The following is a 16,731-nucleotide window of genomic DNA, read 5'->3' as shown; positions in this document are numbered from 1 at the left end:
CAGGTCCCACTCCCTTGTGGGTAAAAAACTTGAATCGCTGGAGTGACAAACAAGGTCAACCCTTACCTTACTTTGGGGACCGAACCTTTTACCACGTTAGCGATGGTGGCTCTGCGGATCAAGCTTTGCCCGTCATGATCCGCAGAATAGCTCGAAATGATGAACAAGGTCGAGCGGCCATCGACCGGGTCATGGAGATTGATGCCAACTTTGGTGTCAATACAGTCCACATCCGCTGTCTCGAAGAAGACATGAAACGGACCCGAAGAACCAATGAAACCCTGCAGCAACATCTGGTTGCCTCCCAAGCAGAAGTCATGGAACTTCGAGCTCATCAAAGGGCTCATGAACGACACCTTCAAGAAGTGATCCATCAAATGAGAGACCTCAGGGTTCTCCCGAGGAATACTCATCGCCGTTAGAAGATGTCTAGTACATCTTTATCTTTTGGTTTACGGATTAGCCATTATCATCTGTGCTCTAAGTAGCACTTATTTGTAAAATATTCCTAACTTTCAGTACTCTAATTAGGAATCTACAAACTGTCAAACTTTCCGTATGGTATGATGTAAGACCTACTGTTGGGTCGGTTTTCATTGAACTCATTACATCAGTAATACCAATATTATTGACAACTACCTACTCTGTGGGAAAAATCTTTACACTTGTGTTTTCCTACTAATCTTCCTTGTTATGATCTCAAACACTCATTCAACTGTGGGCTATGGTTAATTAGTCCATGTGTCACTCTCACCTTACTTACGAATTGATTCTTACCACTTTGCTTATCTTTATAAACTTATAGCTGAAAGATGCCACCTCAAAAATCTCCCCGAAATAACCTTGCACCTCCACCGTCTCCTCTACCTCCAGTCATCGATACAACAGCCCTAAATGCTGTCGTAGCGGCAGCAGTGGCAACTGCCATGGCACAGTATCACTCTACTGATGCTAGCAGAGGTGGAACCCCTTTTAACTCTATTCCGGTGGAAACTCCTATGCGCTCGAGAGAGTGCTCTTACAAGGATTTCACCAACTGCAAGCCGAAGTCCTTTCATGGGATCGGCGGAGTCATTACCCTCTCGCAATGGTTCTAAAAGACCGAATCGGTCTTCGAAATTTGTTCATGCCCTGTGGCGAGCAAGGCTAAATATGTCGCCTGCACCTTTGAAGGAAAAGCTCTGACGTGGTGGAACGGCCACGTTAAAGCTCTTACCCTCGTCGTAGCCAACGACATAGGCTGGGAAACGATGAAAGAACTCATGATTGAGGAATACTGCCCAAGGGGCAAAATCCAGAAATTGGAGCAGGAGCTTTGGAGCCTGACCATGAAGGGCACCAACATTGTCGCTTATACCACCAGATTCAGCGAACTGGTGGCCCTCTGCCCCAATAGGGTTCCCACTGAAGGGAAAAAGATCGAAAGGTACATATGGGGGCTAGTGCCTCTGTAGCAGGGGCATGTCCTATCATCAAACCCCGCTACCTTTGATAGTGCCAAGCGACTGGCACAGCGACTCATTGACCGTAGAGTCAAAACCCCTGCAACAACAACAACCCTAGCTATCCCAGAACCCTCCAAACCTGCTGACACTAAGCGGAAGTGTTGGGAAGAAAAGAAGAAACAACGAGCTGCTAAAAAGCAACAAGTTGTGGTTGTTCATGTCGCGATAACCCCTGCTGTTGATACTGCTCCGGTGAGGCAGTATGCTGGAAGTTTGCCTAAGTGCAACAAATGCAACTTCCACCACAACGGCCCCTGCCGTGAATGCAGTGCTCTAACTGCAACAGGAAAGGACACACCGTCTGTTTCTATAAATCCCCGGCGAGGCCGATTACCCAAGTCCCCGGCTCTGGCACGAGTCCGACCTGCTATGGATGTGGTGAAGCAGACCACTATAAGAGGGATTGCCCCAAAGCAAAGAATGCTGGTGGAGCAGGGAGGGTACTGGCAATAGGCCATGGGGAAGCAGTTGCTGACCCGACGGTGGTAACTAGTACATTCCTCATCGATAACTCCTATGCATGCATTATGTTTGATAGTGGAGCGGAGCGAAGCTTCGTGAACCATAAATTTGCCCGCATGCTTAAACAACAACCACACACACTTAAAGTATAATTCACAGTAGAAATGGCTAATGGAAAAATAGAAAACACCAATAGCATATACTTAGGATGTACCCTAACTCTAGATAACCATTCATTCCCAATCGACCTTATACCAGTCTCGATTAAAAGCTTCGACGTTATCATCGGCATGGATTGGTTGAGCCTTCATCGCGCCGACATCATGTGCTTCGAGAAAGCAGTCCGTCTAAACCTCCTGTCTAACGAAACTCTTATCATCTACGGCGACAAACCCGGTGCGAGTCTCCGTATTATATCAAGTATTCAAGCACATAAATATTTGCGTAAAGAATACCATGCATTCCTTGCTCACATTGTCGACACGAACCTCGAAACAAAAGAGCTAAAGAACATTCCAGTAGTGAGCGACTTCCCCGACCTTTCCCCAGAAGAGCTACCAGGATTACCTCCGCAACGACAGGTCGAGTTCAGAATCAACTTAGTCCCAGGAGCTGTCCCAATAGCCAATTCGCCCTACCGATTAGCACCAGAAGAGATGCAGGAACTATCCGGTCAACTTAACGAACTGCTCAGCAAGGGTTTCATAAGACCAAGCTTCTCACCTTGGGGAGCACCAATCTTGTTTGTTAAGAAGAAAGACGGATCATTCCATATGTGTATCGACTACAGGGAACTCAACAAACTGACGGTCAAGAATCGATACCCTCTGCTGCGCATAGACGATCTATTTGACCAACTGCAAGGGGCGAGTTACTTCTCCAAAATTGATCTGAGATCCGGATATCACCAGTTACGAGTACTACAGGAGGATGTTCCAAAGACAGCCTTTCGAACTCGTTACGGACACTACAAGTTCGTGGTGATGCCATTCGGATTGACCAATGTGTGGCCTTTGACTGGGAAGAGAAACAAGAAAGAGCGTTCCAAACGCTCAAGTAAGCCTTGTGCACCGCACCAATACTATCTCTCCCCGAAGGGATAAAAGACTTCGTAATCTATTGCGATGCATCAAAACAAGGACTCGGGTGTGTTTTGATGCAGCAAGGTATGGTCATCGCCTACGCTTCCATACAGTTGAAGACACACGAAGTTAACTACACGACCCAGGATCTTGAACTAGGAGCCGTGGTGTTTTCTCTGTAGATCTGGAGACATTACTTGTACGGGACGAAAAGCACCATATTTACCGACCACAGGAGTTTACAACACATATTCGATCAGAAGGAGCTCAACATGAGACAACGACGGTGGGTCGAGATACTCAGTGACTACGAATGCAATATTCGTTATCATTCGGGTAAAGCCAACGTAGTAGTAGATGCCCTAAGTCGGAAGGAATATTCTGGTCGCAGGGTCAAGTCATTGTCAATAACCATGCATTCACACTTGTCTAAACAAATTCAGACGGCCCAACTTGATGCCATGAAACCTGAAAATGTGCCGAGTGAATCCCTCAGAGGAATGGACAAGAATTTAGAAGCCAAGAGTGATGGAGCCTTATATTTCATGGACCGGATCTGGACACCGAAACACGGTGGTTTCCGAGACTTGGTCATGACCGAGGCGCACAACACTCGATATTCCGTTTATCCAGGTTCAGATAAGATGTATCTGGATCTTAAAAAGCTATACTGGTGGCCTAATATGAAAGTAGAGATTGCTACCTTCGTAAGTAAATGCCTTACTTGTGCAAATGTTAAGGTCGAGTACCAGAAGCCCTCCGGTTTACTGCAACAACCAGAAATTCCAGAATGGAAGTGGGAGTGGATCACTATGGATTTCATAACCAAGTTGCCCAAGACAACGGGTGGACTTGATACCATATGGGTCATCATCGATAGATTGACAAAGTCTGCACACTTCCTGCCTATCAAACAAACCGACAAGATGGAGAAACTTACGAGAACATACATTTGGGAAATCGTACGGCTACATGGTGTGCCTATATCCATTATCTCTTATAGAGATAGTAGGTTCACCTCAAGACTCTGGAAATCACTACAACATACCCTGGGAACAAGACTGGACATGAGCATAACCTACCATCCACAGACAGACGGACAATGTGAGAGGACCATCCAAACACTAGAAGATATGTTGAGAGCCTGTGTGATTGACTTTGGAAAGGCATGGGATACTCATTTACCCCTTGTCTAGTTTTCTTATAACAACAGTTATCTCATTTACCCCTCTACAGCTGATAGTGCAGATCCCCTCTATGCTGGGCTGAAGTGGGTGATACCCAATTAACCAGGGGGCATGCTTCTGATAGTACTCTCACCGGTCCGGAGATCATTCGGGAAACGACAGAGAAAATCGTTCAGATACGTGAACGATTGAAAGCCTCTAGAGACCGACAGAAGAGTTACGCTGATAAGCCAAGAAAACCTTTGAAATTTCAGGTGGGAGACCGAGTCCTGCTCAAAGTCTCACCCTAGAAAGGCTTGATACGCTTCGGTAAGCGTGGGAAGCTTAATCCGAGGTACATAGAGCCTTTCGAGATTCTCGCAAGAGTCGGCCCAGTAGCTTACAAACTCGACCTACCCGACACACTTTGTAATGTACATTCTACATTCCACGTATCTAACTTGAAAAAGTGTCTGTCCGACGAGACTCTTGTAATCCCAGTCGACAAGATCGAGATCAACGAGAGCCTCAACTTCGTGGAAGAACCTGTAGAGATCATGGACGGCGAGGTCAAGCAGACGAAACAAAGCCGTATCCCGATTGTGAAGGTTCACTAGAACGCCAAGCGAGGACCGGAATTCACTTGGGAACGCGAGGATCAGATGAAACTGAAATACCTTCATCTCTTTGCTTAGTTATTTGTAACTACTTTATTTGCTTAGACTTTAATTTCGGGACGAAATTCCCTTAACAGGGGGATGATGTGACAACCCAAAATTTCCTTTTGGTCAAACCATAAAAGTCAACCCCTTCGTGTCGTGATTTAATATCATTATTTCTTATTTTTAATAAATATAAAGTTCGTTTAATTATTTTATTATTATTTTTAAACGAACGGGTAAAAGAAAGTGTCGTCTCGGGTTTTCATTTTGAAAACCGCAAACACTTCCCGTATTAGGATCACCCGGCTAAACTTTTAAGTTTTGGGTTTGAAAATCACCTAAAAACCGTAAACACATATCTATGTATGAGTTTACTCCACAAGAACTAGCCATTTGTGTTTACTCCCCAAAAAGTGAAAAGAGTAAACTCCCAAAAACTCTCTCAACTATCATCCAACATTAAATTCCAAAACTCCGATCTTGTAAGTGTTCTAACCATTTTAAGTTAGTAAAACACTTAATCTAGTGTTTGTGCATCTATTCATCCATTCATTTTTGATTTTTGTTTAGATTTTCCAAAACACCAAGAACACACACTAATTGTTCTTGGCACTTTTAGCTCGAATCAAGCACCATTATAGTAAGTACTCTCATCCTTAAGTGCTTGTAAGCTAGTATATCAAACAAACACCAAGGAAATCAGCCAAGAACACCATGATTGAGGTGTTCACGGTCCAAGAAGATGCTTGGACCGCAAACACCATAAAGTCCCTCAAATTTGGTTTCAGTCCCATTTTAAGCCCTAGTTTTGAAGCCATAGACTTACCATAACATATCTAAACCTTCCATTAATATGTTTAAGCATTGTAAAATATCAAAGACCACAAAATATAGGTGTTTACGGTCTAAGGATGCCCCAAAACCATAAACACCCAAAAAGGTGTTTAAATGAGTCATATTCCTTTCTTAACCCTAAATACTAACTTAGATGTTTACCTAGTTGTGATAAGGACTTAAAACAATGGATTTACCACTTCCCATAAGGGTTTACAGTAGTAAACCCAAGGGAAAATACCCTTAGTCCGTAAACACCTCAAGGAGGGTGTTTTGTGGTCTTAATCCATTCCAAGAGCTAAACCACTTAGCAAGGTTACTTCTATAGACTTGTTAAACTCCAAAACAACTCATGGATTGCAATATTTGGAGTTTGGACCGTAAAACCTAGAGTTTACTACCATAAACTCCAAGGGTAAAGGTCATTTAGACCATAAACTCCCAAGGAGTTTACCCTTGGTCCCCAAACACCCTAGTTATGACTTACTAGCACTCAGATGCAAACCTTGTGAACTCTAACACTTGAAACAAAGTGGTTTCAGGTTCTAGAGTGTCCCAACTCATATTATTAGTTATAATAAGACTAATTAGTTATACATACGTTCATTATATGATAACTAGGCTCGTGCGTGTGTACAAGTCTCCGGTTGCCACCTAGCATGGTATCCGATACTTCAATCAAATCCACTCACCACAAGTGAGTTCATACCCCTTTAATTAACCTTTGAAATACTTTTCAAGAGTTTAAATACTTTTATGGGGGGGGGGGGGGATACAAGTTAAATACTTATAGTTATTACATCAATCACATGTGATTAATAACTATAGAACCAATGATTTTATCACTGTTCAAACTGTTTATCAAACTGCTTTACTTCAAAATATTTTTACAAACTCTTTTCTTACCAAATACTTTTATTTAAACTCTGTTATACTTCTTATAAATTACATGACCATATATGTATAGATATATAAGAAATGTTTAAAGGTCTTAGGAAGGCCATCCACCCTATTTCCTTTTTGCGCTTGAGATGTGGTCTGGTGGGATTTCGGGTAGTCGTCCGAAAGTCGTTTCAATATTAATTATATATCAATTGTACATATATAGACATAAAAAGTACTTCCATATTCATGCATATTATTTACATCATTAGTAAGTTACCATCGGGGTAACACAGGGTCATACTACTACAACTTCTAGATCAATGAGTCAGTTCATTTATGAGTCAATACTTATTAGTATGAGAACATATACATTACATTACTATGAGTACATATACAACTATACTATAAAGAGAACATATACAACTATACTAGAGAAGAACATATACAACTATACTAGAGAAGAACATATACAACTATACTAGAGACAAACATGTACAACAATACTAGAACAAGTAACATTTCATTACATATACATGAATACGTTAAAAATTGTGATCCACTGTATCGGAGCATGCCTTAAATGTCATGGCCCGAGTTGTAGCCAAAATTCTCTTGGAGGGAGAGCGTTAGTTTGCGTATAGATATATACTGGATTGACTATCCTACACCTTGCTGCTAGCTACAGCTGGACCTGCAGGTCTACGGGTGCCAAACGTCATTCCGTTTTACGACCATTCATATGTCATTGTTAGCAGTCAATAGTATGGTGCAATTAATCACACGATGCCTTAATATAAATCCGGTTTAAGGTAGTTAGTGCAGTAGTAGTTCCTATAATACAACACTACAGTACTACATTAATTTACTCTTACAAAATTAGTGATCTTTTCACTTAAACATTTATGTACAAACTATATTTTGAGAATGATAGTTACACTTGAGTAAATTACACACTTTTACAGTGAACGAACATACAAAACAGTTAAGCCTTGGTAGAAGGCTACTTTAATAGAAAATATAGGTTTTTCTGAGAGATTCAAACTTTTACAAACACTTACAAACATTTACATACATTTTACAAACTTACACTTGATACATGTTCAAACGTGTTGATAACAAACACCGACACTAAAATACTTATGAACTCACCAGCTTTATGCTGATAAAATCTTTCAAAATAACTTGTATTCTCAGGTCGTCAGTAGACAGGTACTGAGACCAGCTTTTTAGAAGATGGAGTGCATTCAAGACTCATCTTATTATTTTGATTTTCATTTTTGGTGTCTATAACTATACAGAACACGTTTGTATTAAAATTATATATTTAATGCAATGGATGATGTTGTTTGCTTATTTATTGTTATACTGTATTGTGATACTTTACATGACGTCCTCCACCCCAGAACGTTTCCGCCATTCATGGTTTTGGGGTGTGACACGTGTTCACCACCAGGAGTGCCATGGCCTTTATGTGGCCATTCCACCAGGAAAAGGCTTGATAAATGAATGTGGAGGTTGCGAACTAGACCATACACTCATTCGGACACCCGCAAATTTCAAAAACAGATTATAGTTTCACAATCCATGGCCTTTATGGTTTTTACCTTGATTTGTGATTCCAATTCCCTATATGTTGCCTTCTCCATTGTTTCATTATGAATCTTCACAAGTGTTACAATGACGCAGTGGACACTACTGCCTGTAATGCAACCGAGTTTATTTTCGGTGGGTTCGGTGTTGCACTGTTTCCACGGTTGGATCTTTGAGGCAACTTTCGGTCATGGGACAGGAAGATTTTCAATGGATGTTGTTTTGCGACTTTGTAATTTCCATAGACTAGGCATATATGGTTTATTTAACTAATTTCACACATTAACATAAAAAAGGAAGTAAAACACATAGCAGATGACCTAATGGTGGTAACAAAATCATATCCCAAAATGCTATGCCAACAACTGAGCCATCTCGACCATCTCTCTGATGACCTCATCCCTTTCCTACCCAGCTTTTACGGCTCATGCCTCCATAGCAAATAGTTGTTATCGAAGTGTGGCAACCACTAGTTCTAGAGAACAATCCTCATTAATAGGATCCCTTGGTGGAGCACGGTGGTCCTAGGGTGCCTCATCGGTAGATGGTTCGATGGGGGCTTCATTTGCGTCCATATCCTCCACCATGTTTTCGTCAGTCCTATCAAACTTGTAGTTTGTATCAGAGTAATCATCAAACCCAATGACAGGGGCTCCCCCTCTTCTTTGTTCAGGATTCTCCTCTAGCATCCCATGAGCCACTAGGGCTTGATACAAATGTACTCCTTGCTGATCATCTTCCATGGTTACTGTAACATCCCGAAATAGCAAGAGTTGAGTTGAAGGGCTAAAAGTGTAACCTGGGAAAGAGTGACTCGGCGAGTCCATGGATGGACTCGGCGAGTAGAGTCACGACTTGGTCGCGTGTAAAATAGCCGACACGGCGAGTCATGAGATGGACTCGGCGAGTAGGCACTGAGTGGATAAAACCCTAATTCTCGGGGTTGAGCCCTATATAAAGAGCATTATGTTTCCTCCCCAGCCTCTTTATCACCCCTTTGAGTCCCTGAAACCCTAAAATCGTGGAGAAGCACCATTGTTGAGTGCATTGGAGATTTGAGAAGTAATTGTTGAAGAAAGTTTGGGAATTTGAAGGTGTGGAGCAAGGGACTTTGCTTGGATTCAAGTTTCCTTGCAGATTGGGGCGTTCCTTTGAGGTAATATCCTGTTCTTAGGTTGTTGTTGCCTCTTCATTCTGGGGTTTGAGGGAAGCTTATCTTGGGTGATATTGGAATCTAGAGGTTAGATCTGAGGTTGCTACCTCAGATCTGGAACGGAGGAGAGTTGGAATGTAGGAAAGTCCCTGTGTTGAGTGTTGGATGAAGCTATCTTGTCCTAAACCTTAGCCCTAAAGCACAAAATGCATAGATCTCTTTGGATTCACGTAAAGTTTGCCACTTTACGTGATAAATGAGTGGTAGGAGGCTAGATCTATGTTTTGGATCAATTGTATGGTCTGGAACGCTTCTGTATGGATTCAGACCGGTGGTACTCGGCGAGTCACATGGGTGGACTCGACGAGTTGCTTGAAGATGAGCTGAGACTCAACGAGTTGGAAGACCAACTCGGCGAGTTGGATGAAGATGGCCTGAAACTCGGCGAGTTTTATGAACAACGACGAGTAGGTTGATGACAGCCTTAGACTCGGCAAGTCTGTTTTTGGACTCGGCGAGTCTTGTCAAAGAGTCCAAATATTTTCTGGTTGAGTCGAGAACCGGCGAGTCAAGGGATGACTCGGTGAGTTGTGTGCGAGTGGACTCAGAGTTGTTGGACTCGGCGAGTTAGGTGGCGGATTGAGTGAAGTTTTGAGTATGGGAACTCGGCGAGTCATAGGGTTGACTCGGCGAGTAGGGTCAGTCAGGGGTTGACTTTGACCTAGTATTTGACCAAGGGTTAACCAGTGGTTTCCAGGGTACTGTGGTAATTGTTGATTATGGTTTTGAGTTCAGTGCATTGGTGGCTATCCAGTGGTAGAGATCGTATCAGTGATCGGAGCAGTTTGAGTTATCTGTTCAGTCGGCAGTTTCAAGGTGAGTTATCCTCACTATATCTATAGGGTTTAAGGCACCAAGGCCGACCCTTTTATTGGACGGAAATCCGGGTAATTGTCTGTTGTATGATATTGTGGGAAATGGGCCGGAAGGCGTTACGTTATGGGCCGGAAGGCATTACATATTGTGGGCCGGAAGGTAATGTGATGTGGACCGGAAGGTCATGGCCTGGAAAGGCGTATGTGCATAATTATTATGTTGGCTGAGTCGTAGGGTGATGTTATGCTAGTGATCGGCTAGGCTGGTATCTTGGTTAGGGTAATGATATGTTATGTGATCTGTTGATCAATTTGTTAACTGTGAACTGTTATATGATTACATGTTATGTGCATGTTTGTCTGGTCTGGAGTGTAACCCGGTATGCATGGTTGTTTTATGTTCTATCATGATATGTATGCTTTTTATGTTGCAAGCCGGAAGGCGATATGTTATGGGCCGGAAGGCAATGTGTTATGGGTCGGAAGGCATTACGCTATGGGCCGAAAGGCGATATGTTTTGGACCAGAAGGTTGCGGCCTACAAGGTGTCACACCCCGCTAAAGCGGAAACGCAAGGTATGACAGCGATAACGGTTTCAATGCAAAAGATAAAGATACATCACCATAGCAGTATTAAAAATTTACAACCCATAGCTTCAAAAGAAACAAAATACAAGTTTTTCAAAATAACATTGTTCAAAATATAGCTTCATAATAGCTTCAACACGATGCAGCATGCTCTATGATGATGAATCTTTACATCCACTTACTAATTACTTCCTGAAAAAGCATGTAAAACGAGCGTCAACTATGAAAATAGTTGGTGAGTATCACAAGTTTATAAAAATCGAGCGTACAATAAGGCTTTTCGTAAATACAAGTACATTGCTTCAATGATAAACAAGTTGATTGCTATTAATGAATACAAGTTTATTGCTATAAGTAGAAACGAGTTTGTATGTGTATGAGCAAACAATGAGTCTCAACCAAACCTATGACTAAAGCCCTATCGAGATCTATGCTTATCGTTCCATAGATGAATATGGTATCATGCACTCCAGCGATTCGGGCGAGTGAGGAGTTGTCAATTCCTAATAGCGCTATCCATAACGACCATTGGCTCAAAGAGTTAATGGTTAGAGATAAGGGAAGGGCCTTAGTACGATAAGTTCTCATGTTCCGTGTTGCATAGACATACATAAAGAAACATAGCAATACAATAGCAATCATGTTTGATACAATTCAATTTAAATACAACATGCAAACAGTAGTTTTTCTGGACATGCTTTTCCACCCCAAAACATAAAAACCGAAAATAGGGGAGTGCGTGAATACTCACGATGTTTTGTGTAGACGCAAGCGGTACTTCGGGATGCACCAACGTCTTACTACCGGGATCCTACGACATCAAACACACGCACTAGTGAGTTTCCATGTCGATATCTAATGCTAATATACTAAACTCTACATATAGGGAAATGCCAATTTATGTTTTAGTATTGGATTTTATATCAATTAGTTACACTTTTTCTGAAGTAATGAAATTCTATATATCGGGCGATTAATTAAAACCTTGGAATATAAACTTTCCAAATTTTTAAGTCCTTATTACAACATAAATTCACGAAAATAGCATTCGAGGGATAAAAATTCTCAAACTTTTTATTTAACTGTTATTACACAATACTAAGCTGGGAAAATTATAAAAATGGATTTCCAAACTGGTTAATTATATTTTATGATTTTTGAGCATTTATTTCAATAAAAATTGAAATAAATAGAAAACAGTTTCCAAAATTACCCAAACTTTTTATTTAATTGTTATTATACATAAATAGGCTGGGAAAAATATAAAAGATATTTTTCAGTAGGTATTTCTATTTTTCCTTGCTTTATTCCTTTAAATAGTCATTAATTAAAGAAATAATATTAAACAGTTAAAATAAATCACCATAAATTTTTGTAACATCATTTACAGTATAAATATCCTGGGAAAAATATCAAAAGTGGTTTTCATAATATATAAACTGGTTTTGGGTATTTATGTATATTTAAGTGTATTTTAGTGCAATTAACTTTAGAAAATAAGAGAAAATAGTTTACAGTAGAGAAAAATATTCAAAATTTTTATGTAACCTCCTACTCTGAAATATTATATCCTGGTAAATTTTCATGAATTTTGGATAATCAGAACTATTTCTCCCATTTTTAGTCCATTATAATTACCAAAAATTGGGAAAAATAGTAAAACATGATGGAAAATCTTGAAATTATTTTCTGGAGTCACCCATCACAGGTAAGGTATGCGAAAATTGTTAGATACAATTTTCACATCCTATAAAGTGGTTTTGTAATTTATCATGTCCTAAATAAAAGAAAATTAGAAATCATATGAAACAGTAACAAAAATTGCAGAAATTTGGTGAGGGGTCATTATTACCCATAAGGATCATCCATGAATTTATTTAGGGTTTATTGACCTCTGGAAGTATTTTATATGATTTATGCCCTTGGTTTTAGCAATAATTCTAATAAATCAAAGAAATAACAAAAGCTCTTGAAATTTTCCAGATTATCTCATGCATGCAAGGGCTTTCAAAAGGAAAAATGTAAAAAAATGTATTCAGAAGAGAAATGAGGGTAATGATTCCAAACAATTTAAGAAAAGTTGCATGCAATAATACATGAAGTGTAAATGTGGCTGAAGTTCATGAATTTGTGTAGCCCATTCAGTGAGGTTTTAAGCCACGAAATTTCAACCATAATTCACTAGATATGTTAAGTTTCTAAGGTATTTTTCCTCAGATTTATGGTTGGGTTTAAGGCCATTGGTTAAGCAAGATAAAAATAGTGATCACAGAAAAAGAGCTGTATGCGCAACCTTTTTGTAAAATCTGCTAAAAATCGGATATTTAATATTTTACAGTGAGACCAGTTGGGTTTGAAAGCTAACTCGTGGAACTAACCAATACAAAAAGAATATCATGATTTGGTTAAGAAATGACTGAGTTATGACTGTTCAAAGTCGAACAAAGTAATCATTCATGTCTTTGGTAAGGCCCGATTTCTAACACATGCATGGAATGAATGAGCATCCAAGATGTACTAGAAATGGTTTAAATGCTTTTGTTCATGCATGAACACAAAATAAATGGAGAAGAACATGAAATATTAGGTTTTGATGTCACATGATCATATGTGCATCTTTTCCACTCCTTGCATGGGTTTGATCCCGGATTTTCACCATCTCTAACACATGCATTGTGTTATGGTGAGAATCTACAAACCACAAGGGGAGAATAAATATTTCTAGCCATGGAAAGGCATAGAATCCGAAAAGTAGAGAAGAATAAGAAGAAAAAGAGGTTTAACCATGAAACTATGGAAGATGATGTTGTTGTTTACCTTGGTTTTAACCTTGAGAGAAGTAAGAACACTTCAAGGGCTTCACAATCTCGAAATTTTGCAGAGAAATGAGAGGATTTTCGTGATTTTAGAGAGAGGTAAGAAGAGAGTGAAGTGTGTGAAGAGAGTGAAGTGAGAGAGTGAAGAGGGAAGAGGTGGAGTAAGGGTTTAAGCTTAATGATTGTGTTTAGGGGAAGAGAGAGGGCATGGGGAGAGGTGATGGCCGGTTTTTGCATGCATTTTGGCCTCCTCTCTCCTAAATTTTAAACTTTATAAACTTCCCTCCTATATTTTATATAAAAACATTCATTTTTATAAAATGTTTATTAAGCAATTTGATTTATTTAAAAATCTTGTTTTCAACAAATAATTTATGATTAATACTTGTAATTTATATTTCTAGTTCATTGATATAATCCATAATTTGATTAATAAAATTTGATATTAGGAAGTTTATAGCCAAATTTTATAAAGTTTTTAAGCTTTATAATTTATAACTTTGGATTTTTGGCTCTTTAGGGTTTTTTGGAATATTGTTTGATATTCAACAACATGTTGAAGTATAATTAGAATGTTTTAATTTATTTTTAGAGTTTTATACCCTATTTCAATTATAACAAAGCTTGAAGCTTTATTCTAATTATAGTATTGGCATTTCCTATTGTAGCTAAGCAACTGACTAGAATTGTAAGTATCAAGTATATTAGTCCTAGACCTTAGTTGGATCCTAGTTTATGCAAGATTTTTCACCTAATTTATACTACTAGGTCATGGCATGTTGTGCATGAATGGTTATTATAAAGATGCATGAGTCCAAGAATGACCTGAATTGGCAGTTGTCACAGTATCCCCCACTTAAAAAGAATTTCGTCCCGAAATTCATTCTATGTCATCGCTTGTCATCGCAAGGGAATAGTTGCGGATACTTTTCCTTTATGTAGTCCTCGCGCTCCCAGGTGTACTCTGGCCCGCGTTTTGAGTTCCATCGAACTTTCACAATCGGGATCTTACTCCGCTTAAGTTGTTTTACCTCCCTGTCAAGGATTTCTATCGGTTCCTCAACGAAGCTCAGCTTATCATTGATCTTAATTTCCTCCAGGGGTACTATCAATGTTTCGTCGGCTAGACATTTCATAAGGTTGGAGACGTGGAATGTGTCGTGAATGGCGCTTAACTCTTGGGGCAATTGGAGTTTATACGCTACTGGACCAATCCTTTCAAGGATTTCAAAGGGTCCAACATATCTCGGGCTTAGTTTTCCGTTCTTACCAAAACGCACAAGCCCTTTCCAAGGCGACACTTTTAAAAGTACCTTGTCTCCTACTTGGAATTCTAATGGTTTTCGATGATTATCCGCATAACTTTTCTGACGATCTCTAGCAGCTTTAAGCTTATCCTTGATGATAGCAATCTTGTCGGATGTTTCCTAGATAAGTTCGACTCTAGTCAACTGTCTGTCTCCGATTTCTGTCCAGCATAAGGGCGAACGACACTTGCGTCCATACAATGCTTCATATGGGGCACATTGGATACTCGTGTGGTAACTGTTATTGTAGGAAAACTCAATTAGGGGTAAATGAGTATCCCAATTTCCTTTGAACTCAATGACACACGCTTGTAGCATGTCTTCCAATGTTTGTATTGTTCTCTCTATTTGCCCATCTGTCTGAGGGTGGTAAGCTGTGCTCAAATCTATCTTGGTTCCTAGTGCCCTCTGTAACATCCACCAAAATCGAGATGTAAAACGACTATCTCTATCAGAAATGATAGATAAGGGTACACCATGCAGAGAAACAATTTTGTCGATGTAGATTTGGGCCAATTTTTCCATCTTGAAATCTTCTCGAATGGGGAGAAAGTGTGCATATTTCGTCAGTCGATCCACTATGACCCAAATTGAGTCATGACCTTTAGCAGTTCTAGGAAGTTTGGTAACAAAGTCCATAGATATTTGCTCCCATTTCCATTGGGGAATTTCAGGTTGTTAACCCTTGGAATCCAGACCCTGTCTTTAAAATAATGAACTCCATCAGGTTTGGTTTCAAATCTTTCTTCCAAACCATGTAAAGTTTCGCCTGGAAGATTTTCCTTGCATAACGCTTTCTCCTGGGCATTAATGATTTGAGATTTCAAGCTTGTCTGAATTACCATTCCCAAAGCTCTCACATGGGAAGGTTTCACTCTTTCTTTCCTACTAAGAGCGTCGGCTACTACGTTAGCCTTCCCTGGGTGATATCGTATCTCACAATCATAATCACTAAACAACTCTACCCATCTTCTCTGCCGCATGTTTAACATTTTCTGATCCAGGATATGCTGAAGGCTTTTGTGATCGGTATAAATGGTGCACTTGGTTCCGTACAAATAATGCCTCCATATCTTAAGGGCGAAAACTATTGCTCCTAGTTCTAGATCATGGGTGGTATAATTCTTCTCGTGCGGTTTGAGTTGTCTGGAAGCATATGCAATGACCTTATCTTTTTGCATTAGCACACATCCTAATCCTTGATGAGACGCATCACAATACACCACAAAGTTCTCTAATCCTTCTGGTAAAGCCAGAATTGGTGCATTGCACAGCTTGTTTTTCAGGATTTGAAACGCCTCTTCGTGTTTCTCTTCCCAGAGAAATTTTCTATCCTTTTGGGTCAAAGATGTTAATGGTTGAGCAATCCTAGAGAAATTCTCAATGAAGCGTCTGTAGTACCCAGCTAATCCTAGGAATTGTCGTATTTCTGTCGGGGTTTTAGGGGCCTCCCATTTCTTGATTGCCTCTATCTTAGCTGGATCTACATGGATTCCTCTTTCACCGATCACATGACCAAGAAAATGTACTTCCCGAATCCAAAATTCACACTTAGTGAACTTGGCATACAATTTCTGTTCCTTCAACAGCTCCAACACTAGCTTTAGATGTCTATTGTGATCTTCTTTGGTCCGCGAGTAAACAAGTATGTCATCGATAAATACAATTACAAACCTGTCTAGGTATGGTCTACAGACCCTATTCATCAAATCCATGAATACAGCGGGTGCGTTCATTAGTCCAAAAGGCATGACTAAGAACTCATAATGTCCATAACGGGTTCTAAATGCTGTTTTGTGAATGTCC

This window comes from Lactuca saligna, chromosome 8 (assembly GCF_052625555.1).
Source record: "Lactuca saligna cultivar CGN05327 chromosome 8, ASM5262555v1, whole genome shotgun sequence".
Lineage (NCBI taxonomy): Eukaryota > Viridiplantae > Streptophyta > Magnoliopsida > Asterales > Asteraceae > Lactuca > Lactuca saligna.
Note: the sequence above shows the minus strand (reverse complement) of the source record.